The sequence below is a fragment of the Carassius auratus genome, unplaced genomic scaffold (assembly GCF_003368295.1).
Source record: "Carassius auratus strain Wakin unplaced genomic scaffold, ASM336829v1 scaf_tig00001800, whole genome shotgun sequence".
Lineage (NCBI taxonomy): Eukaryota > Metazoa > Chordata > Actinopteri > Cypriniformes > Cyprinidae > Carassius > Carassius auratus.
In genome coordinates this window covers 1-25,017 of record NW_020523401.1, presented here as the reverse complement: position 1 = coordinate 25,017, position 25,017 = coordinate 1, and the positions used below count along the sequence as shown (strand labels likewise).

Below are 25,017 nucleotides of genomic sequence, written 5' to 3'. Positions count from 1 at the left end.
TATAAAGTGGAGGGAGAGAAAGTGGTATGGAGGGAGGGTCCCATGTGAGAGAGGGAGAGGGGGGTGGAGACAGTTGCAGAAGGAGGAGTGGAGGAAAAAAGAAGTGCAGTTGGTATGAGAACCACTCAAAGAAGAGGAAGAGAGGAGTTTGGGAACATTGGCTTTGAAGGAGGAAAGAAGCATGAGATCAACGCTTGGTGACAGAAAAGAGATCCTTTGAAGCTGAAAGGAAAAGCAGACGATTTTGGGGAAACTGAATTGCCGCCACTGGGGTGCACCTGAGCAGAAGCTGCAAACAGAGGCCCTTTGGGGCCGGAGCATGGGACAGACGTTCCCTTTAGAGACTGCACCTCAAAACTCCTGCACACACTTGGGTGAGTCAAAAAAAGCCTATGGACATAGTATTTTAACTTTAAGGTAGTTCCAAAAGACTAATCATGCTGCAATGTTCCATATAGGCTGTCCTTTTTGGACAATGCAATCCCAAAATGCACTGCAATGAACTCCAAGATGAAAAAAAAAATCCAAGGTGACTTTCAAAGCACTGAGAAATTTATTTTATTTTATAAAATTAGTATTTAAATTTGTGTAATTTTATTTATTATATTTTAGGTTATTAATGGTATTAAAATATTTTATTTTATTATTTATGTGTTGTTTGTACTACTACCCTAATTTATTCCAATTTATTAGCTTGTATGGGTAAAAATCTAGAAGTATAACAAAGTGCAGTAAACGGTTAAACTATTTTCACTACAAACTAATGTGATAATGATCACAATAGTATATTTAAAATAATATAATGGCCAGTAAAGTGGTAGTAATATGAGGCAGCATAACAGAGTGCTTTTGTGAAACTAAAATAAATGAAAGTGACTGACACCAGAAGTGCTGTACTCTCTCTTGGTTAAAATAAGGTGGATATTTATGCTCATTAAAATCTTACACTTATCTTAACAACATGCTAATGGTAAACACCAGTATAATGTGTTCTTTGAGGTTTGTGAAGTAGATATAAGATTAAAAAGGTAAAATCATGACAGTGAAAATATGTTGTTGATGGAAAAGTCAATAAATATTCCTAAATATTCTAGCCACTCTGTTAAATGTAATGAAAGTGAAATGAGAATTAAGGCTGTAAAGCTTCCAAATGACAAAATGTGACATCAAATTTATTAATTTGTTTACAAATTTATATTCAGTTTACAAAACTGTTGATTTATATATATATATATATATATATATATATATATATATATATATATATATATATATATATATATATATATATATATATATATATATATATATATATATTAGTACTGTTCAAAGTTTAGGCTCAGTGCTCCTTTGTGTTTTTGAAGTCTTTTATGCTCATTAACTTGACAACATGCTAATGGCAAACTTGAAGTTCTGAGGTTCCAAGGCAGTTAAGAAACTCTCTCAGTCTGAAAGCAGATGCCAGTGTAGGCAGTAAGCAGTGAGGCGGCTCACTAGGTTTTAGAAGTGTTAATTTCAGCAAGCATTACCTCAGCTTGACTTCAGCACAGCAGGAAACTGGTTATGATTCAGCAGTGGGTCTCAGCTGTGAGTGGAAGGAAACGACGAGCGGGAGAGCGGCGGCGGTCTTTGTGTATCTGTGCACACATTCTTCAGCATTCTGTCTTTCCTGAACTCGCATGACTTCACATTGCGTGTGAAGTCACAGGAACTGTATCTTTTTGGCGGCTGTGATTATTAACTGAGCTGACTGTCATCTGGTGGTAATTCTTTGTTCTTCTCTGTGTAGTAGATAAACACAAGTCAAAAGATAGAAATCCTATATTGTTCTTTTTTTTAATATGAAATTTGCTTTTGAAGTGTTTACTGTATGTAATTTATGAGGCAAAGCATCCTTATTACACAAAATATCAACACTGACTTTGAAAACATGGTTGAAACCCAAACTTTTCCTCTGTTTTTGTTTCTGGTCACTAGTTTATATAGAAGTTGAGCTAGTCTCAAAATGCCATGTATCTTTATTTACATTGGTTCTTCAGGTTGACACTTTCTCTGTTCGTGGAGAACAGCCTGAAGTCTGAATCCTGATGGTCTTTGTAATGTTTCCCCCAGTGCAGGGTGTGAGACACCACCGATAGTGACGACAAGCAAGGAGACAAAGCGCAGCTGACATTCAGTTACTGCACAGAGGAAGCTATCAAGTCTTTACTGTTCTTCAGCCAAACAGCACGGCTAGGTTTCATGTCACAATACAGGCATCTTTGTTTTCTCAGTGGACTCCGCTCACTGTTGCCTCTGCCGACATTGTACTTGTTTCCAGTGGTTTCTCTATGTGGCAAAATGTCAGTTTGCTGGAAGCATCTGAAACTTTTTATCCCTACAACATGCTCAATTGGAGCTTAACCTCAGAAACAAATGGGGAACAATAATGCCCTACAACCATACAATATAGTTTTAATTAATACATTTAAATTACAATTTTTGATGATGATTATTATTATATCCGATGTTAAATGTATTTAAGTTTATCTAATAATTAAGTAATATTTGCAATATTCCAATTATATAATTAAATTGAAATTAAATATTACATTTATGCATTTTATCCAAAGCGACTTAGTGCATTCAGGCTAATATTTTTTTTACCTACTGTGTTACCGGGAATCGATCCCACAACCTTGCACTGCTAATGCAATGCTCTACCACTTGAGCCACTGGAAAACTAACAACATAAATATAAAAACTAAACATAAAAACTAAAAACATAAATAAATATTCATAACATAACAAATATTATAATTTATATTTATAACTGACAGTTTGCACAGTAAAAACTTTTTGAAAATGTATATCTTAGGTGTTTAATTACAATTAATTTATATTTTATTTTAACAGTATAATATTTAAATGTGTACACACACGCACACATACACACATATATATATATATATATATATATATATATATATATATATAACACCTGAATACATTTAAAATTATTTATTTATTTATATATGTTTTATTTATTAGCTGTCGAACAGTAAAATCGACAGATTAGCTGTTTGCACAGTAAAACCTTGAAAAATTCAGGGCATATCTATTTATGCCCATAATGTACTACCATACACTACACCACAGTCATATACATTTAGTTTTCTTCTTGCCATTGTATTGTCTTAAGTGGTATTTTGAGCATTTCGTCCAAGTTTTAAGTTTTTTTTTTATATGCTTTTTCAAGTTCTCTCAATCTGTTAATTTGTTGAGCTGTGTTTGTTTTTGAATCAGTTTGCTCTGCATGTGACTGCAAGAATACATCTTATGTAAAAGCCCCTTAAGAGAAACATCTGATTCTCTTATAGCTGATAAGTCAAAGTTGTTCAGGCAGCTCATTGACCCATTGATTTGATGAATTTTTCATAAGTATTTTTTTTTTTTTGAAACTCTGTTTTAAGAGCTATACGTTAAATAGTTCAACAAGACTATCTAGAATGAGAGACTGTAGTTATTTGTGCATATATAGCAATGCATAAGGGGGTGGTGTGTAGTTGCAGGGCAGTGATTGACTCTTCTTGGTTTCTCCCTGTGGAGACAGACTGTTACATAATGAAACGAGCTGCTCCAGGCTGAATGCCGGCCTTATTTCCGACAACACAACTGCCTACACACTCCTCTCATCTGCTTAGCATGTACACCTCAAGCCTCTGGCTCTGGAGTTGAATGTACAAATGTACAATGTTTTACTATTTGCAGGGTTACCTTACCAACAAGTCAACTAATCAGTCATAAGGACCAGTTTAACATAAGATGTGTTAAAAAATGCTTCGTGGTGGGCAACAGAATGCAGGGGACTTTGCAAAAACAGTGTGAGACACTCTTTGGAAGACAATTGGATTGTGTTTTAGTGTATGTGATGTATCAGGCTGTATAAAATGGCTTTGAGTTCTTGCTGTTCTGCTTAAGTGCTTGATTATTTCAGTCTGGTTAGGTAATGTAGTTGAGAGGTCCTTCAAATCACTGGGTCAATAGAGGGTAAGCTGAACTCGTTGTAGTGGAAAAAGCAGTCAATGCCACATCCTTTGAGAAACAGTTAAATATCTTTTGAAAGTACTGGCATCTTTCTGTGGGAAGAACTGGTTTTGTCCAGCTCTAGCTTTATTTGGAGTGTTATGGGCTGGGTATCGGCAGCTACCTCATGAAATGATACATATACCACACATTTCTCTCCATAAAGTTTATCTAAAGGTTTTTAGAAAATACTTTTTTTTCAGAAATTAATGATTGTCTCTATTTTGTGTTGTCTTTTTTTCGGTGTTGGGCCTACTTTATGAAATGATTCCTAAAAAAAAAAAAAAAAAATTGTTTCCACAATATATTAAGCAGCACAACATTGATGCTCAAGAAATATTTTTATCTAATCAGCATATTAAATGATTTCTAAAAGATCATGTGACACGGAAGATTAAAAACAAAGGCTTCTGAAAATTCAGCTTTGCCATCGCAGGAATAAATGATATTTTAAATAGTGCTGTCAAACGATAAATTGTTTGATTGATATAAGTTTTTGTTTACATCATATGAGTGTGTAGTGTACTGTGTATATTTATTATGCATACATAATTACACAAGCAAGCATGCATGTATTTTATATATTTATATATAATTAAAAATATATATACAAATACAATATACAAAGCTGCTCTATTGGATTGAGATCTGGTGACTGTGGAGTCCTTTTGAGTAAAGTGAACTCATTGTCATGTTCAAGAAACCAGTCTGAGATTATATTTGGCATTTTTCAGATATTGGCGTCGGCCGTTAAGTTTTTCTGCTTGGTCGATGTGTTCGAGGCGGGACTTTTATTTTGACAGAGCTGAGAAAGGCACACACATTTTCCCTCTTGTTGGCCGTCGTTGTAAACAGTTCTGTCTAATATGGATAGAAATCTATCTAATAATCAGAATGTTTAAACAAAGGAATTCATGTATAAAAAAAGTATTATAAAGATTGCTAATAATAATAGAAAGGCAAACATTATTATACTTTCTCATTTGCCGTCAGGATTAGGCAAATATGCATTTATTTAATTTAAGCAAATCTTTGAATGGCTAATGACCATTTAATTTCACAAACCTTGCAAACTTAGTCGAATCCAGCTGTGAGATCTTGTGAAGTGTGCATTTGTATCAAGCATGTTTTCTGTGTGACGGTCGGTCTGTGTTAATTGAATGCTTTTAACTTTAAACTCCTGATTTCTAATCATTTCAAACACTGCCATATTCATGTCATTTTCTCTGTGTGCTGTATGTAAAATAAGTGTTACCCTGGCTTTATTTGAAAAATATATTCCCAGTGCACACAAACTTCCCATAGTACTGAGTGCCCTGTTGGTTACAGTTTTTACTTCCTTTTTAATTATATTTTTTTATTAAATATTTATCTATTTGTGAAAGTACTTTGTCATCTAAAGTATAAGTATGTTTATTTTACACGTTTATTTTAATTCATTTTTAATCCATATTTTCTCTTTTTCGGATATTCTCTGTAAACCCTAGAGTTGACATGATGGTTGTGCGTGAAAATCCCAGTAGATCAGCATTTTTTGATATACTCAGACCAGCCCGTCTGGCACCAATAACTATTCCAAATGTTAAAATCACTTAAATCCCCTTTCTTCCCACTCTGATGCTCAGTTTGAACTTCAGCAAGTCGTCTTCATGCATTGAGTTGCTGCCATGTGATTGGCTGATTAGCAATTTTTTTTACCAAGCAATTGAACAGGTGTTCATAATAAAGTGGCCGGTGAGTGTATAAAAGAGTATGAATAATGTATATATAAATTTGTTCTTAAATATACAGTATACATGCGTGTGTGTGTGTGTGTGTGTGTGTGTGTGTGTGTATGTATATATATACTGTACACACACAATTATGTGATGCGATTAATCATTTAACAGCACAAATTTTAAAATGTATTAAAAGGGAAACAGTTATTTTGAAATGCACTAAAATTTCACAATATAACTGTTTTTACTGCATTTTTGCCCAAAATAAAAAAAAAATGCAGCCTTCGTGTGCGTAAGACTGTCAATTTGTATTATTTTTTTAGAATTAACATCCCCTAAATTTTGCAATGCCATGAAGTACCAATGCAATACCGTAAGAAAACATCCATATATGATCATCTCGGCAGTCTGTTAGTATCCATTGTCTGATAAAATAAAGTTATCAAATCAGAAATAAAAGCACATCTGTTTAGCCTGGACTCGACAAATGTTTATTGATGTTTATTGAGTTTGTTTTATCTGCCATTGTAGGTCTTTCCATTTCACGCTGCGGTGGACTATGGGAGGGGGTCATTTCAGTTCTCTTCTCTTCCACCCCATGCCGCCACCCCCCTCACCCCTTGAGTCAGGATCAGGGTGGAGTGCCATTTCCTCCCTCTGTTTCCCAGGCCTCGCCCCCCTCTGTTTTCCAAGGCAATCTGAATCTCTCCCTGCCATAAATGCACAGCCTTTCGTTCTTTAAACACCTCACTCTCGGTACTCTAAGTGACATCTTTAGCGCTACGGCCTATCATTTGGAGCCCTGTCATCCAGATTTGTTTCCTACTAGTCTCACCGCTGTTAGTGATGTCTGATCCATTAAGGGCTGATATTTAGACTCAGGCTGCTCACGCTCAATTTTAATGCAGCTGGATGGTATCTGCGTAACACATTTGTCTGTTTTCTCACCAAACTCAGTGGATGTGCGTCATTCACTGATTGTCTTTCCAAAGGCTGGGACCCCTCATCGACTGTGCTTTTAGGATCTGATCATGGATTTGTGGTAGACTGCTGGTGTTTCGCAGCTGTCTACAGGAGCAACTCTTTTCAGGTGTTTCCCTTTGTGAGACATTCTGGCTTTTACACTTGTGTACTCAAGAAACTTTTGGAGTTGTGACACTCCCTGACTCGGTCTTCCATCTGAACTGTTGGATATATGGTATGTTTTAGATCTTATTGTGCTACAGGACTATCGCTTTTCCATTCATACTCCTATTTCAGCATTTTCACCTCTTGATTTGGAGACGCCAAACAGGAAAGGAAGTAGACACTTGTATGGCTTGCTGCTTTCAAACAAGTTGCCATGGCAGCTGGAGTCCAGGTAGGCTGATGCATTCACACACTAAAATGTAGTAATGGGGAACACCGTATTAGTAGGGTTGGGTATCAATTTGCTTTTTTTACGATACCGGTGCCATATCGATACTTTTAAAAGAGTACTGGTGCCTAAACGGTGGATATCATTCAAGAACATTAAAATTGAACGACGTGTCGATGCGTCACATTGTTTACATCTCACGTAATGGGGGCTTATGCTCCTGGGAATGGAGAAAGTTGCATTCTATCACAAAAACAGAGGCCGCGGTTATCAAAAGTATGGGAATACTTTAAACAAAGGCCAAATAAAATAGTCCTTTGTTCCTTTTGCAAAAACGTTTATGGTGTACCACGGCAGCACAACTGTGATACACAAGCACCTCCGAGGAAAACCTACTGTCTGGTGCTCTCCGGTGTTACGGTTTAACTGGTTACCGTGTTATCTGGTGACCAACTTCCTGGTTCAGGTCTCCGCTGCAGATGTGATGGAACCACCTTAGCAGATTCGGCAATTCTAAAAGCACAAACTGATGTGATATTATTAAGTGTCCTATAAACGCAGACTTGCTCATTGCATGATTCTGATATTCTTGTAAAAATCACAAGTTATTGGTGTGATCACCCGTAGCGGCTGAAGTAGGATTAACAAAAAAAAAAGTAAGTCTGTGTTTGATGGCCTTATTCAAAGTGTTTTAACATTTTTATTTTTTCACTAACCACGCAGAATTTTTTTTTTTCTCAAAAATAATAATGTACACACATGCTGCTCACATATTATTATAGCCCAGTATGTGTTGATTACAGTGAGGTTAGACTTTAGCCATTTAGATGTGTATAAGAAACTGAAAAAAGGACAAATGTCAGGACATGACAAAACTTCTCTAGGCCCCAAAAAAACCCTTAGACTCCAGAGGGTTAACAGTGCTGTATGTGTGGGGAAGCAGCTCACCATGCTGAGATGTGATTGCGGTCTGCAATGGGGATCCGCTCGTCTTCTCACGAGAGTCGCCAGAAAACACTCTGCGTTGGGGTCTAAAACAATAGTGCCTGTAAGGAGGCTCAGCAGTTTAGTATGTTTTGATATTGAGGTTGGAGAAGGGTTGTGGTATCAAGTATTTTGTGCATGAGGGCGTGTTTGGATCCAAGACAGTGCTAAGGACAGCGCTGCATATAAGGGGGACAGTATGTTTGTCATGCGTGTTTGATCTTACACAATATTATAATTCATCCTGATGTGGCACGCTATATAAAACATGCTTATGTAAACACTAAGTTTGAGTTACGTAAACCATCTGACCCAAGGCCTACTTTTCTGTCTTTTCTCCAGATGATGAAGGTGACCAGCAGCACAGCAGCACAGGGAGCGAGGGGGGCACGGCAGGGGACAGCACCCCTCCTCCCAAACGCAAGGGCAAGTTCTCTACCCTGGGTAAGATCTTCAGACCCTGGAAGTGGAGGAAGAAGAAAAGCAGCGAGAAGTTTAAGGAAACTTCAGAAGGTCCTTTGTTCTTTTCTCCATGTTTGTGTTGGAAAATAGCTTTCCTTTCCTTGACTTTTTTTTCCCCTTAAAATCACACCCTAATGTTTGTTAATGTTTTTTTTCCTTTGCTGATATTAATGTTTTCTCAGATGTTTTAAACAATAATGAGATGATTTAAAAATCACTTTACCCAGTAGTCATAACTGGTTTTACTTGAAGACTTCAAATCAAATACCAACCCAACGCAGTCCTTAAAATGTTTAACATACAAAAATAAAAACAGTTGTCCTTATATTGGTTTATTATTGATGTCTTTTAATGTCTGTTAACTCCATGAACACTGAATGTTTTCATTATGGCTTTAATAACAATGAAGGTGTAGATAAAAATGTGCCACTGTGAGTTTCTCTTTTATATAGTGTTTTTTGTTCTCCCTACAGTTTTGGAAAGAAAGATGTCGATGAGGAGGCCAAGACAGGAACTGATCGAGCAGGGGGTGCTCAAGGAGCTTCCTGACAATGGTAGGAGAGAGAAGTGTGTGTGTGTGTGTGTGTGTGTGTGTGTGTGCGCGCGTGCACCTCAGGATTTCTTAACCATATTTTGTACCAAGAAGTTTGTTCCCTGAAGCAAAACCTGGCACAACCTCTGTTTGGTGATGTCTTTGTTTTTTATACCATTTCTAGACGACAAAGTAAATAGTGTTGTTGTTGTTGTTGTTTTTTTTATATTATACAAAATGCAGAAAGTTTTCTATTAGGGTTAGGGTTGGGTTAAAGAATTTATAACTAGCTTTAAATAAAAACTGTTTTTGTGTGTGCGTACATTTAAACAACAACTATGGATTTAACTTTGGACACTTTATTAATAAGTTTTAATGAACTTTACGAACTAACAAATTTGCAGTGAAATAATAATAAACCAATTGAATATTTATTGAATTATGTAAATTTTTACACATGCCTGTCCATCAGTTGTTATGTTGTTTAAAAAAAAAAAAAATAATGTTGCCCATAATATTTTTGTCTTTTATTTACATTAAAACTGTATGCATGATATTGGATTTTGGCCGATATTCGATATGCCGATATTTTCTAAATAATTTTGGCCGATGCCGATACCGATATCGATATATATACAAATTTATACTGATATATTTACAAATATATACTGATATATTTAAACTTTAATTTTACTGAAGAGAAATCCATGTATCTCTTCTGTACTGATTCTACCATAAATTTATTATTTTACAAATGTAGACAGACATTCACATCTGAAAAACAGGTCAATTATTTCACTTGGAGAATATCGGTTTGGCTCATCGGCAGAAATATTCATATCGGCCGATACCGATAATGGTCATTTTAAGCTTTTATCGGCCGATACCGATGTTGTGCCGATATTATCGTGCATCCCTAGTAACTGACTAATTAGGGGTGCTCCGATCACGATCGGCCGATCGTTAATGCGCATCTCGTCAGTAAAGCCGGTTTTCTAATCAGCGGTTAATTCCATCAGGTGCGTGATTTCACATAGAGCAGCTGTTACTACACAGAGCCGTTGTTAAGTGAGAAGATGCGCCAAAAAACGCTGAAAATAAAGTGGATTTGCGCATATTCTCTATTAACAACGGCTCTGTTTAGTAACAGCTGCTCTATGTGAAATCACGCACCTGATGTAATTAACCGCTGATTAGAAAACCGGCTTTACTGACGAGATGCGCATAACGATCGGCCGATTGTGATCGGAGCACCCCTAAGACTAATAGTTGGACACTGTTAGATATTACAGTAAATTAGTGATAGTAAATACCGTATTTTCTGGACTATAAGTCACACTTTTTTTATAGTTTGGCTGGTCCTGCGACTTATAGTCAGGTGCGACTTAATTATCAAATTTAATTTGACATGAACCGAGAGAAATGAACCAAGAGAAAACATTACTGTCTACAGCCACAAGAGGGCGCTCTATGATGCTCTGTACTCCTGTAGTCTACACTGAGCAGCATAGAGCGCCCTCTCGCGGCTGTAGACGGTAATGTTTTCTCTTGGTTCTAAATAAATGCGACTTCTAGTCCAGTGCGACTTATATATGTTTTTTTCCTCGTCATGACGTATTTTTGGACTGATGCGACTTATAGTCCGAAAAATACGGTAAACAGTGTTTTAAGAGAGTCATTTTCTAAAAGTCCATAGAACATGAGTGTGTCAGGGTTTGAGTGGTCTCACTGTATTTCTTACATTCTTGTGATTTGTGGTCTTTGTGGATACTAGACATACCAACAGAAGCAAACTCGGGGCCTCAAAGGAAAATATAAAAATTAGGAATATCTCCCTTTCTTACTGATGTGCAGCATACATTACTGCTGAATCACAGTTCAGCTCTTTTGATACATGTGCTATACATTAATTTTAGTGCATCGTCTCTCTCCATGGTAGAGACAGACAGACAGCTCAGTGAGGTTGTATATCTTCTCAGCCATGTTAATGCGATAGCAGTCAGGGGAGCGGAGATGAAATCTGCAGTTTTTGAGGCAGTTTTCAATTTGATACCTATTTTTGACTCTTCATATTTTGGGAAGGAAATGACATGCAGTTTTTCTTAAGACAAGAAAGTGGAGCAAATTGTGCCTTGCAGCTAAAAGCTTTTAAAAAAAGTCATGCGCTGTGAACTGGCTGCTTTAGAGGCCCATTTATTTGAGTTACCTCTGAGAGATGTGTGAGGAGACCCCACCTTTACTTCAGAGCTAATCGGAGCTACAGGCTCATTGAGATTCAGAAGCAAACTACGTTAGACTCTGACCCCATTTGAAAGGATTTTGCAAACCCGATCTCTGTTAGAAATAAAAATGCAAATCCTTTAGAATTTTGGCAAGGCTGTTTCTTTCAGAGAAACATAAATATTTGTTCACTGAAAACAGTATTTAAAAGGTGAAGCGTGTCGTTTCTGTACGTGCACTTCCTGTGTTCTTTTGTTAATATTCACAGTGCATTTCAAATGCCTTTTATGCCTGTGGAAAACTTTTACTACATAATAAAAAATATTAATTATATATATTTTCAGTAAGGTAATGAAAACTCAAAACTTTTAAGACATTATTCCACAATATAACACAAAAGGAGCTCTTTTTTTTTTCTTTACAATTAAAGTGAATAGTGACCCGTGGCTGTGAAACTCCAAAAAGCATCATAACAGAGGTTCATGTGGATTTTGCAGTATATTCCAATTGTTGTGAAGTCATAAATTACTTTTGCATTGGAAACTTTACCTTTAGCTCTTAAGTCCCATGAATGTTAACATTTTGACATTTGGCACAATAAAACTGGTCCTAAGACATACAGTCCAATGTTATTTAGCATTATTGATGTCATACCTGGTGTGATACATCTTGATGCACCATGATATGAATGAGATTTCAGACACACAACAGAGGAGAAAATAAAAATAGTATTTCCTTTTTCCTTTTTTTTTTTTTCTGACGCAAATATATTGTTGTGTTTTCAGAAAACATTACAGAATTTAGCACAAAAGTCATATGTGCTTCTTTAATGGTGCTTTTTGTATTTTTTTTTTTTCTTGGTTCCCTCTTTGTTTTCAGAATCAGGTGAGGCCCACGGCCACAAGACGCCTTATGTGAAGAACGGTCACACTCTGCCTGTGGGAGGTGGTGGAGGTCTTGGGCTAGAGCAGATACACTCGCCCTCTGAGTCTGAATTTAGAGTCAACCCTGTCTGGCTGCCCCAGCCCGATGACCGCAGAGGTCGTGCCCCTTCTGACGGGGATCATCGCGGAGCATTGGGTCCCCGGGCCTCCAATCAGGATGATGGCAGGAGAAGTGGTTGGTCTGTTGGGACAGAGGACTGGAAATCTAATCTGGCCTGGCAAGGGGATGATATCCGACATGGAGGAAGACTGCATGCTGAAGTGGACAAGAGGCCTGGGCTAATGAAAGCCCCCTCTGAGGATGGACGCAGGACTCGCCCCGAATCGGACTGGAAGCCAACGCTTCCTCGCCACTCGTCTGTCGAAGAGGCAAGGGCAAGACGAGGTTTGTAGCATCAATTCTAATCTTTTTCTCTAGTTCCCTTTCCACCTTCCTGTTCTTTGTTCTCCACACTTCCACCATCACTTCCTTACCTCCTGTTGGGCCAACTAGAGAGAGACAAGTGTCTGTGTTCCCATGGGTTCTGCTCCAGCTAAGGTTCTTATTTAGGAACTGAGCTCAGCTAAGCTAAATTCTCCTGTTCTTTCCTAATTAATAAACCACAGTCACCTCAATCCTCATCAAAGTGAACATTCTGAGACAGATTTGACCCTCCACTAGGACTGATGATACAGTTTTCATTTAATTTATTCAGTCACTAATCAAATGTTGCTTCATGTTTAAAGCAATGTAGTTTTTATAAGAAATGTATTTAGCTTAATATTCTTTTTGACATACTGAAATTAAATTGTCACTTAAAAAAAAGAAAAAACTTAACCATTAACCATTTAAGCGGCTTGCTATGAGACCAGTTTTTTAAATGTTTTTAATATTTATAATTGATTTTCTATCTTTATTTCAATAAACTACAACTATATGGTTATTAGTTAGTTTTAGTTTACAGTAGCAACACTTGAATCGCTGAATCAGAGTTTTTGATGTGAAATTTATCTTAGAAGTATTAAACAGCACTAATTTCTGATCAGCTTGAGTTATTATGAGGCACATAACACCGAATAAGCATTTTAATTAGTTTTTCTGAATATCATGTATTCTCTTACAGAGTCTGACAGCAGTCAATACATTCCGAACTCCGAGGGTTTGAGGGACACACTGCGGGAACCTCTGCCCCCCAAGCAGTCCGTCATGCCACCAAAATGGCTGATGACTTCCACAGCAGAACCTGGTGCTGACAGCTTGCCCCGCACTCCTGCCAACAACCCTGCATCTGCTTTCTCCTCTTCCTCCTCCAACTCCTCCTCCTCCTCAGCTGTCAGCACAGCTGGAAAACCGCTACGAAACGTGTCCTCGGCTGGCGCCAACACACAGGCCTCCAGCAGCGCCCCCCTTACCACCTCTTCAGCACCATCCTCTATGGGCAACGTCCCAGCCCAGCCCACCAAACACCCCCCTATCCCTCCACCCAAGCCAATCAACCGCAGCAACCATCCCGCAATGTTGGGTGAGTGGTCTCAAATATGTCATAACATAAATAATATGACCCCTTATAAAAGACAGTGAAGTTACTAGCCACAATTCATTCGCTTCCTCATGCGAGCTCACTGATCACATTCTCATAATTAATTCTCCCTATTAAACGCACAGACATGGGTGTAGATTTGGGAATGGATAGTAAGGACACGTCTGTACAAAAATACTGTGCTGCAAATCACCACTGATGACTCGCCTTTAAGTATTAAATATTTTTGTAAAAAGTCAGGAACAACTGACCAACAGTGGAAGCACTTGTGTTTTAGGCAAACAAATGATGCAAATGAGGAAATTAATAAAATGCTCAGTGAGGGAAGTCAAAACAGCTTAGAATTAAAATGGGAATTTCAGTATTCTTCAGATACTTTCAATTTCACAGTTGTTAGATACTGTGACAACCTATCCTTTATTAAATAAAGATTGCAGTATTAAAAATTTCTGTCTGGGTTTGTAACTGTGTATTAGCATAGTTTGAAAGATTTTTTAATATTCTAGCTAATATTCAAAACAAACCTACTGCCACACACTACAGCGTCTCGTACAGACCACACTGCTGCTTATATGTTTGTTAGAGCATTTTTTACAAGAATTCTATGACCATTATTACTTTTAATATAGTTTTTAAGCATTTAGACATTGTGACATGCAGTGCTGCATTAAAACCGTGTACATGTGTGCCATGGCATACATCTGAAGATCTTATCCATGTATGTAATGCACTTCTGCTGTTCTCTTCTTGCCGAGCCAGTTTTTTTTCTTTTGGGGCCCTGACCATTAAGCTGATCAACTTGATAATAGTCTTTGATTGCGAGAAACTGAGTTATTACTAAAAACAATGTTTTCATTTATGCTTGGATTATCTTGGATTTGTCGTTTGTCCCAAGGTATTGCGGAAAAAACAAAAGGCATGCTTGTTCCAATTTCATGGGAACTCTTTCTCATTTGGGAGAATTTGTCCATTAAACGTGTTTGTTAAATCATATGAGAAGTTCACTTCACAACCGTACATCTCATTTGTGTGTTGTTTTACTGCTTAGAAACCATGTGCTGAGTCTCGGTACACTGGAACGATCCAGATCTTTATGTTAAAATGCAGCCACCAGACTGTAGCTCTGCTGCATTATAAGAGCAGATATTGTACATAGGTCTTGCTTGACACCATTTGTGTTAGTATCTACACTCACCTAAAGGATTATTATGAACACCATACTAATACTGTGTTTGACCCCCTTTCGCCTTCAGAACTTCCTTAATTCTACGTGGCATTGATTCAACAGTGTGCAAAAAGCATTCTTTTAGAAATGTTGGCCCATATTGATAGGATAGCATCTTGCAGTTGATGGAGATTTGTGGGATGCACATCCAGGGCACGAAGCTCCCGTTCCACCACATCCCAAAGATGTTCTATTGGGTTGAGATCTGGTGACTGTGGAGGCCATTTTAGTACCGTTTCTTTAGTACAGTACTCATTGTCATGTTCGAGAAACCAATTTGAAATACCATCAGAATGTCTCAACAGAAATCGAGACTCATCAGACCAGGCAACATTTTTCCAGTCTTCAACTGTCCAATTTTTGTGAGTTTGTGCAAATTGTAGCCTCTTTTTCCTATTTGTAGAAGAGATGAGTGGTACCCGGTGGGGTCTCTGCTGTTGTAGCCCATCCGCCTCAAGGTTGTGCGTGTTGTGGCTTCACAAATGCTCTGCTGCATACCTCGGTTGTAAAGAGTGGTTAATTCAGTCAAAGTTGCTCTTCTGTCAGCTTGAATCAGTCGGCCCATTCTCCTCTGACCTCTAGCATCAACAAGGCATTTTCACCCACAAGACTGCCGCAAACTGGATGTTTTTTCCTTTTCACACCATTCCTTGTAAACCCTAGAAATGGGTGTGTGTGAAAATCCCAGTAACTGAGCAGATTGTGAAATACTCGGACTGGCCCGTCTGGCACCAACAACCATGCCACGCTCAAAATTGCTTAAATCACTTTTCTTTCCCATGCTGACGTTCAGTTTGGAGTTCAGGAGATTGTCTTGACCAGGGCCCTAAATGCATTGAAGCAACTGCCATGTGATTGGTTGATTTGATAATTGCATTAATGAGGAATTGAACAGGTGTTAATAATCCTTTAGGTGAGTGTATAACATGGTTGGTTGCATAGTGCTGTGGCATTTTTGTTGCTTTAATGAGAGTTGGTAGCTAGTTCAACCTAACGTGTTAAAGATGCTGTTGAGGTTTTAGGATAATCTAGGTATTCATATCTATCGCTTTAGCTGGTTGTTTATCTCACATATGCATTTAAAGTCAACGTGAATTTCCATTTGCCACCTATTTAACTTTCATAATGTGAGACATTTCCAAGTAAAATTAAAATATCCAATTAAAAATTAAAATGAGGAAAAAATTTATAAATAACACAATCGATTTTAAAACTTGACAAATTGTGTGAAATGCCTAAAAGGTTGGTGAATACCTAAAACCAGTAGCTATCAGTTTGGCTATTGGTTAATGTAATCCAATCCACTTTTAAAGTAATGATGACGAATACTGCCGGGTCCAAGCCTCTTTTTCTACTGAGAGTATGATCTCAACAGCCTTTTATGAGAAGCGTGAAGCCAGACTTAACAAGTGGATACACACGTGGCCGAAGTGACATCACCAGAAAAGGAAAGTTGTTCCATTTAATATTTTGATTAGATATTAGGAACAATTTTTTCTGTAAAGTAACCAGCACTGATGAATGATTCACAGTAATACCAGGAATGTCATTAGGAAAACAAATGGGGTCAATTTTGACTTCACGTTGACCTTAAAAACCTTGTGTGTATAGTGTCAACGTCATGCACACTGGTGTGATGTTTACAGTCATTTAGAGGAATAAGTCGTCCCTGCTTTGTAAAGATATGTGTTGTCTGATACCCGGGGACTGTGTGTTTTTGTCCCCCGCCAGCCTCCACCTTGCATGGAGGTGACGGCAGTGATTTCCCTCTCTACTGGTCCTGTTGGAAGCGTGAGGGTGACCGTGACGTCTACCTGTCCCTGCCTGTCTACCTCTGCCGGCGGGCAGGAGGCATGCACACAGGTAAACGTCGATGCCGGGGCTGTCGGCAAAGCTGCGTCCTTCATCTGCTGCTGTGTGCTATAGCCTCTAACATGCCCCCTTTGCTGCTGCTTCTCTTCTCCTTCACTCTCACTCACATTCTCAATTGCAAAACTGCATGTTTTGGGCATTAGAGTTTCAAGAAGCACGTTGGCACATTATTAACAGGTGTTTAAATGGCTAGAAGGCCCCCTGTGGAATTGCGGCGATCTTAGCCATCACTGCTGGAGCAGATGCTAGCATATGTTGTTCATGCAAGATACTCCAGGCGACAGTTGCTCCACAAGCAGCTGTGAGATTCGAGAACAAGGACTGAATCCATCCACCTCATCACATGCTGAAAGCCTGTGGGTTGCTTCGATTTAGAGCTGAAATTCATGCGTTTGATTTGTAGAGAGGAAGCTAGGCTAACCCTAACATGCTTAAAAGTGCAGTTAGCATGTTTAGTTTATGCTTTCTCACAAAAAGAATGTTTGGCTGCTGTGCTTCATTATTACTTGCACCATGTCTTTTGTCATGAGACATGGGCTTCTGAATGCATTGATTTAACAGACACATGGCTTTTTGTCAGTGAACTTGCTTGCTTAGATTGTTCTATAAGAATAAGTTGGTCTTTGGTGACGTTGTTGGAAAGTCGGGATGGGAGCCATTTGATTCGACTAATATATCACTTATCTGAAATATGAAAACTTTTAAACGCAGTGTTCCTCAAAAATGAAATTTCTGACATTTACTCACTCCTTCGTCTCATTCCAAACCTGTGCTGAATGATTTTAACCATACAGTTACGTTGAGTTTTCAAACTTCAAAAAGGATACAAGAACACTTAATAAATGTAGTCCAATTGAATTTTAAAAGCAAACATTAACTTTAAGATGGAACAGATGGAAAGCCATTTTCACTGATGTTCTTTTGTGCAGTATTATTTCAGTATGATTTTTATATTATAATGTTTATTATTATTTTGAATGATCATTTATTTTATATTTAAGTTAAAATTCTATAGTAATGATGTGCTTGTCGTAATTTTTTATATATTTTAGCTTTAATTTACAACTGATACTGTTAGTTCCCAAGGCAACATTTTAAAATTGCATTTAAGTTTAAACTTTTCATTTAATATTTATATTTGTTTTATTTCAGCTTTGTAAGGAAAATGATTTTTAATAGTTTAGTTTCACCTAAAAATAACAATACTGCTCCAGGGAGCTGAATTAATGAGTCGGGGAGTTGAACTTGAGAACAAATTATTTTGACTGGTTTTGTGATCTCAATTCATTGACAAGATTCATTTGTCCTCCTTTCGACTTTCATGGAAGAAAGGCATACAGTTTTGGAATGGAATGAGGATGAGTAAATGATGGCAGAATTATAGTTTTTAGGTGAACTGTTCCTCTAATTCTGTTGAGTAATATTACAGTAAATTTTCAACGCAGTGTGTTTGAAACTGTTCCTTACATTTACAATTTTTTTAATTGTTTTTTTTTTATATACCACAGCAGAACTCGCACAAGGAGGCACCAACCTAGTACCGGCCAAGCCCTCGCCCCCCATGCCCCCAAAAAGAACCACGCCTGTCACCAAACGCAATGCAGAGGACTCCCCTCTGACCATTTCCTCCCTTCCCTCCATTCTGTCCGAGGACATGAGGGCCAACATCCCCGGGGGCTATCAGTTGCCCTCTCTTCCACCATCCCCACCTCTCCCCACACACACTCCCCCTTCCCCTCCACGGGCCCACACCCATCATCTCCTCCACCAACACTCCTACCCCTACCCCTGCCCCAGCCACTCCCTGTCCACTTTGACCCCCCCAGCCCGCCGGAGGAAGCGCCAGCCCGTCAAGCCCCCATTCCCTTACACATTATGATCCAGAGGGCGCTCAGTAGCCCGGGACCCACTCTCCCACACCCAGATGGCTCCCAGCGTGCCCACTCACTGCTGTTTGAGACACCACCGGAGTACCAGGGCAGCCGCCCACTGCCAGTCACCATCCAGCCTCTCAAACTGTGAGTGAAATCTGGGCACTTTCTATACTTATTAATAGAGCTGCCAATCAAAAGTTAAAATAAATGATTTCAAATATTGTTTTGATGCTGAGCATTCTTTTAGAAAATAAAGAAACACTTAAAAACTTAGTAATGGTGTTAAAGTTTGTATGAGATGAAAATTCACTGTAGTTTGTAGATACATATTATAGTTCTTATTGTGAACGGATCATCTATGTATATTAAATATAATTTGTATACGTTACATTCCAACAAACTTTACTGCTGAAGCCAAATTCTCTGTTAGGTGTAGTTTTATTTTGTGTGTGTGTGTGTGTGTGTGTGTAAGGAGCAGAATATACATATAAATATGACAAAATAAATTGAGCCTGTGCATTGAATGTGAAAAATATCTTTACTAAGCAACAGTTACAATTATTTATAAAAAATTAAAATTAAAAATTACAAAGCCAGCTTATATTACTAAACCTATGTTGAGACACACTTTCCATTATTTGAAACCTCTCAAAGGAAAATAATATACTACATATATATTTTTCCATATGGTCCCCAGAAATTTTTCTGACAAAACATCACATCACATCAGTTTTATAACAACCGTTTTATTAACTTTTATTTATTTTTTATTAACTTCTATAAATATTGTCTTAAATTTTCTGCGCTTCCTTTTTATAATCTTGCTGCTGCTTGAACCCTCCATTAAAAACAGTACATTTAAATGTATATATATCCTGTGTGAAATAGATTTTTATTTGTGCAGGGATGAAGATGACTATTCTGATGACGATGAGGAGGAAGAGGACGACGAAGACGATGATGAAGAACCTCTACCTGTTCACCTCCCATCCCCTCAGTCCCAGCCAGATCTCGAGCCTCGAAGCCGCAGATGCCTGGTGGGGGATCTGAGCGTCAGCGTCATCCCTGAAGGAAACAACATCAGCGAGGAGGAGGAAGACGAGGAAGATCAACGGCCGGAGGAGAGCGACTCGGATGGGCCTGTGCTATACAAGGATGACGAATCAGATGAGGATGATTGACGACGACAGCCCACCAAGTATGTTAACAGCTTTTTTTACTTTATATTGCATATAAGTCTCTTTTGTTCACAAAGCTGCATTTATTGATCAGAAAAACAGTAGCAACATTAATACTGTGAAAAGTTGTATTTGAATATATTTGTTACATTTATTCCAGTGTTGGCAAACTGAAAGCGCCTTCTGCTGTCTGTTAATTTTTTACAGTTCATTTTTTAGCAAGATCGTATACTCAGACATCTGTCTATATAAAAGAGAGCCAAAACTTCTGACTGACTACATGTTGCGCATGTGTGTTTGCTCGCTGCAGGTGCTCTGGCCAGCAGGGTGAAGAGGAAGGACACATTGGCGCTGAAGTTGAGCAGTCGGCCCTCTGCCCCAGACAGGCAGGCTCCTGAGAGGCAGGCCAAAGTAGAGCACATGGGTCTGTCGTGGCAGAGCAAGGAGCAGTGGGAGGCCATCCGCACACAGATTGGGTACCGCACTCACACGGTAATAGCCCTCTCAGCTACACACACCCCCATAACTGATTTACTGAATAAGAACACCGCTATGAATCAGCCATCGGTTTATAGTCAGTGCAAGAAGAACCAACTAGAAACAAGACATCTGGATACATACATATTTTTTTTATACATGTATATATATGTATATATGCTGTGTGTGTACATATATTTTCTGGCTGTATATAAATAATTAGTTACATATTTTTTAATTTAAATGTATATATTTAAGTATTATTTATTTAAATGTAATTAAAGAATATATTAATAATAGGGGTGTTTTTGGTTTGTTTTTGTCTGTAGGCGATTGAGCCAGAGACCTTCTGCTGAGGAGTTGAAACAGAGAAACATTCTCCAGCGTAAATTGCCTCTATACTGACTCCAGTTATTGTATTGTGATTTATCTTTGTGCTTCCGTTATCTTCTGTCCCTTTTTCCTCGTATCATTAGTTACTTATTTATTCCTGTTCATTTATTCCCTTAGTATTCACTGAAGGATTGACACTGACACACTATGGGTTATATTTTGTGATATTTTTGTCTATAGGAAGTGAAATTAGATCCAAAATACTTTGCTGTTCTCATTTATATTTCTACTTCAATGCGCTTATAGTTTATTATACTCCACATAATTGTCCTATAAAATTGGATTTGAATCAGCCTGATTGGTGTTGATGTATCTCTCATTTCTCTCCAGCCAAAAATGAAGCAGACAGACAAGCGGAGGTCCGGGAGATCAAGCGCAGACTCACCAGAAAGGTGAGGTTTGGTTTGCCTGCATTACATTTCACCTGGAATACAATATGAAAGGATTAGTTCACTTCCAGAATTCACTCACCTCCATGTCATCCAAGTTGTTCTTTCTTCAGTCGAAAAGAAATTAAGGTTTTTGAAGAAAACAGTCCAGGATTTTTATCTACATAATGGACTTCAATGGTGGGTTGACGGGTTGAAGATCCAAATTGCAGTTTCAATGCAGCTTCAAACGGCTCTACATGATCCCAGCCGAGGAATAGGGATCTTATCTACAGAAGAAATCTGTCATTTTGACTTCCCATTGAAGTTCATTATATGGAGAAAAATCCTGGAATGTTTTCCTCAAAAACTTTAATTTCTTTTCGACTGAAGAAATAAAGACATGAGCATCTTGGAATAAATTGTCAGGAAACTTTTATGCTGGAAGTGAACTAATACTTTAGTGTTGATTTTAGCAAGAGGAGAGAATTAATCTAATATTGATTCAAGGAATTTCAAGCAAACAATCGTCTGTCAGTATTTGTGACGTACATTTTTTCCATTTTCTTTTTTTTAGTTGAGTGAAAGACCGACTGTTGCCGAACTACAGGCTCGAAAAATATTACGTTTCCACGAGTACGTGGAGGTCACATGCGCTCAGGGACTATGACGCCGTGCTGACAAGCCATGGACCAAACTCACTCCCGCAGACAAGGTTCATCTCCAAAAAAAAAAAAAAAATCACAGCCACACACATTTGTGTCTATATTTAGAGATCTTTATATAAAATTTGACTTAATTACTTGAAATTATAATGTCAAACGACACTGATTTTTTAAAAATGTCTTTCTGATTGATCTATATCTGCTCTACACATAATCAACCATCTGTTAACCGGTTTGTTTAGGCTGCTATTCGGAAAGAGCTCAACGAGTTTAAAAGCTCTGAGATGGAAGTGCATGAGGAAAGCAGAATTTACACGAGGTAAAGTGTATCATTTGTTAAACACAGAACTACAAAATACTTCTTGTGCAAACCATCTAAACTACATATTTACATTTTTATGTGGTTTTATGTTATTTCTAGATTCCATCGTCCTTAATTGCATCTTTTAACTGGAAAATGAAGCACTTGAAGGCTGGTGGATACTGGGAAGAAATGGCTGTTTTTTTTCGGGGGAGGGAGCCTCAGAGTGTCAGAGCTCCCTTCAGACTGCTTTTACTCTGAATGTACTTCTTCAGATGCACAGGGACGCCTGGAGCATTCAGAAACAAATCAGAATAAACAAAACAGACCGTTTCTCAGTTGTCCACCCACTATCGTGTGGGACGGGTGACCTCTGGGGGACAGATGCAGTATTTCTCCTGGACTTTAGGGGACCCATGTGCCAAGACAGAGAGGCGATGAAGGACTTATTAGAGGATGTCACTTGTGCCAATGGCAGATATTCCTCTCTCTACTCTCTGAAAGTTACAAATAATAGTAATAATAATGATGTGACTAATAAATATAGTAATACTACAGTAAGTGTTAGTTACTGCGCGTAGCGGGGCAGACAGAAGTACTGCGAGAAGGCCTGAGCCTGAATGTTATTGTGTATTTTGTGTATGTTTGTATAGGCTGCTGTAATTTTTCTCTTAGTTTGACTCTTTGGAACGTTCTAAATATTTAGAAACTTTAAGGCACAAGTTTTTTTTTTTTCTTTCTATTATTCATAACTTTGGCTTTGACCCTCTTTATTCAAGACAGGGTTACTGATTCCACCTTACTTTGTGATCCTCACTGTTTGAGAGGTCATAGAGAAGAATAGAAGATAGGATCCGTTTTTTAGATAGAATGTAAGCGTTTCATGTTTCACTATTGGTTTGCAGAAAAAAAACTGTGATCTATTATCTTTTACTATTTTGTTTTTAATCATGTCACCGTCCATAAAAATGAGGTCCAGCTATTTCAGTTTTAAGAAGTGTCCAAATCATGTTTACAAAAATCTTTTATTTCTTAATAAAAAGGATTTCCTGATTATTTATTGCCCATTTAAAAGAATGAATTTAGTCCAGTCACGCACTGATACAGGTTTTAAAAATGAAGTTTTTGATAAGTGTTGTTGACACTGAGGTTATTGCGGCAGGAATTCTTCATTTTTCAAATATTTTGTCTTTTTTTTTTTTTTTTTGGCCAGTAGGATAATATGAATTGCTCTGCTGTACAGATCCATTCTGTAGATGAAGCTGACTGTTTCTGTATATCTTGTCTTCCTTTTATTTTGGAGAATATTTTAAATATATTGAAACTCATATAGGTTACTATTTTTTTAAGCACAAAATTATTAGTGTATTATTCAACACTACAATGTAATGTAGCGTTGTATATTCTTGCTTTTTAATTATATGTGAACTTAGAAACTGACAGTAAATTTGCTGTTTTGATGTAAAACACTTCTAAATCTAAATTAAAATGCTTACCAGTAAGGTTTGTTGAGGCTCTCTTTTTTTTTTTTTTTTTTTTCTTTTTGCAAATGTTTTATGACATATTGACTGTATCATTTTGTGCACAGAACTTAAACATTAATGGTTCACATTTTACAATTTAATAATCTTTGACGCCTTTGGGTAATTGAAATAAAGCTGGAAAATATGTTATTATAAAATAAATATTATATGAAAACTTAAGTGAAATTTAGAAATTTTGCTATGGCAAATACATATATAAAAAAAAAAAGTTTACTTCTCAATTTTCACTTAGAAATTGCTAGAAATATCACAAATAATTACCAAGAAATGAATGGCACCTTGAAGTAGAAAGACTGAAAGTAGTATTTTTTGTGTTTTTTATTTGTTTTTTCCAGCTAAAAAGTACTAAATTGTAATTTTATTTTTATAAGTAGCGAATTACTAAAACTGAAATACAATTAAAGCTAAATAGACAATTTTTAACAATAAAAATGGCAGAGCACAAAACTGTTACAAAAACCTAAAATAAAGTTAATTGAAAATATATTAACTTCATAATAGTAATGAATACCATAACAGTATATAACGTTTCAATTAAATGACGTTTACAAATCAAACAAATTCTTCATCCATTACATGTTCCGACCCGCCTTTCCAACAGGTGGCGCCTTCGCATTTGTTTATTAGCGCGAATCCGTTGAAATACATGAAGTAGTGCCGGTGTAAGACACGCGTGCGTTGTTCTTTCGAGGAGTTACTCGTGTTCTCAAACCTCCTCGAAGAAGCAGAAGCTTTGAACCTGGACAGTTTTCACTCATAGGTGTAGGTTTTCATCTCCGCTTCCTACCGACGGTAAGATAATACATATAAGTCTCTCAGAAGCACAGGAAATGTAATAAAAACAGAGATTTGAACTGCAACTGAGCTGAAACATGTAACCTCTGACTCCAAAGGGTCACTGCATAAGACTTGGTCTGGTTAAACTTTTAGCGGGTTGTTCTTTACGACCCTGAACTTGAACTCGAGCTCATGTCTTATTGCGCCATGTTTAAACCAACCTGCATTTAAATTGTGTATGAAACATAAAAAGAGCCTGTTCTTTCCCCTGTCATTTTTGTCCCATAAACCGCCATCAAGCATTTAACGCAGTCAGTCATAGAGTGAAGTCTCAAAACCTAGTCCGTTACATAACTTGACAACATTTTAGCTGTTGGTGTAAGAACACGCCAAGGCAGAAACAATGTATAGCCAATGTAATGAATCATGTACATCAGTGCAGATCCTGGGAAGTATTTTTGCTTCATAGGAGTTTGAGGAATTTAAAGCAAAACGTACATTTTCACTTTTTAACTTGACAGCAGTCAAGGCCTGTTTCATG

General features: G+C 37.5%; 1 pseudogene; it reads left to right on the top strand.

Annotated features, from left to right (window-relative positions):
• LOC113069607 (phosphatase and actin regulator 4B-like) lies at positions 1-22,785 on the top strand (annotated as a pseudogene).
• The last annotated feature ends 2,232 nt before the right edge of the window (positions 22,786-25,017 follow it).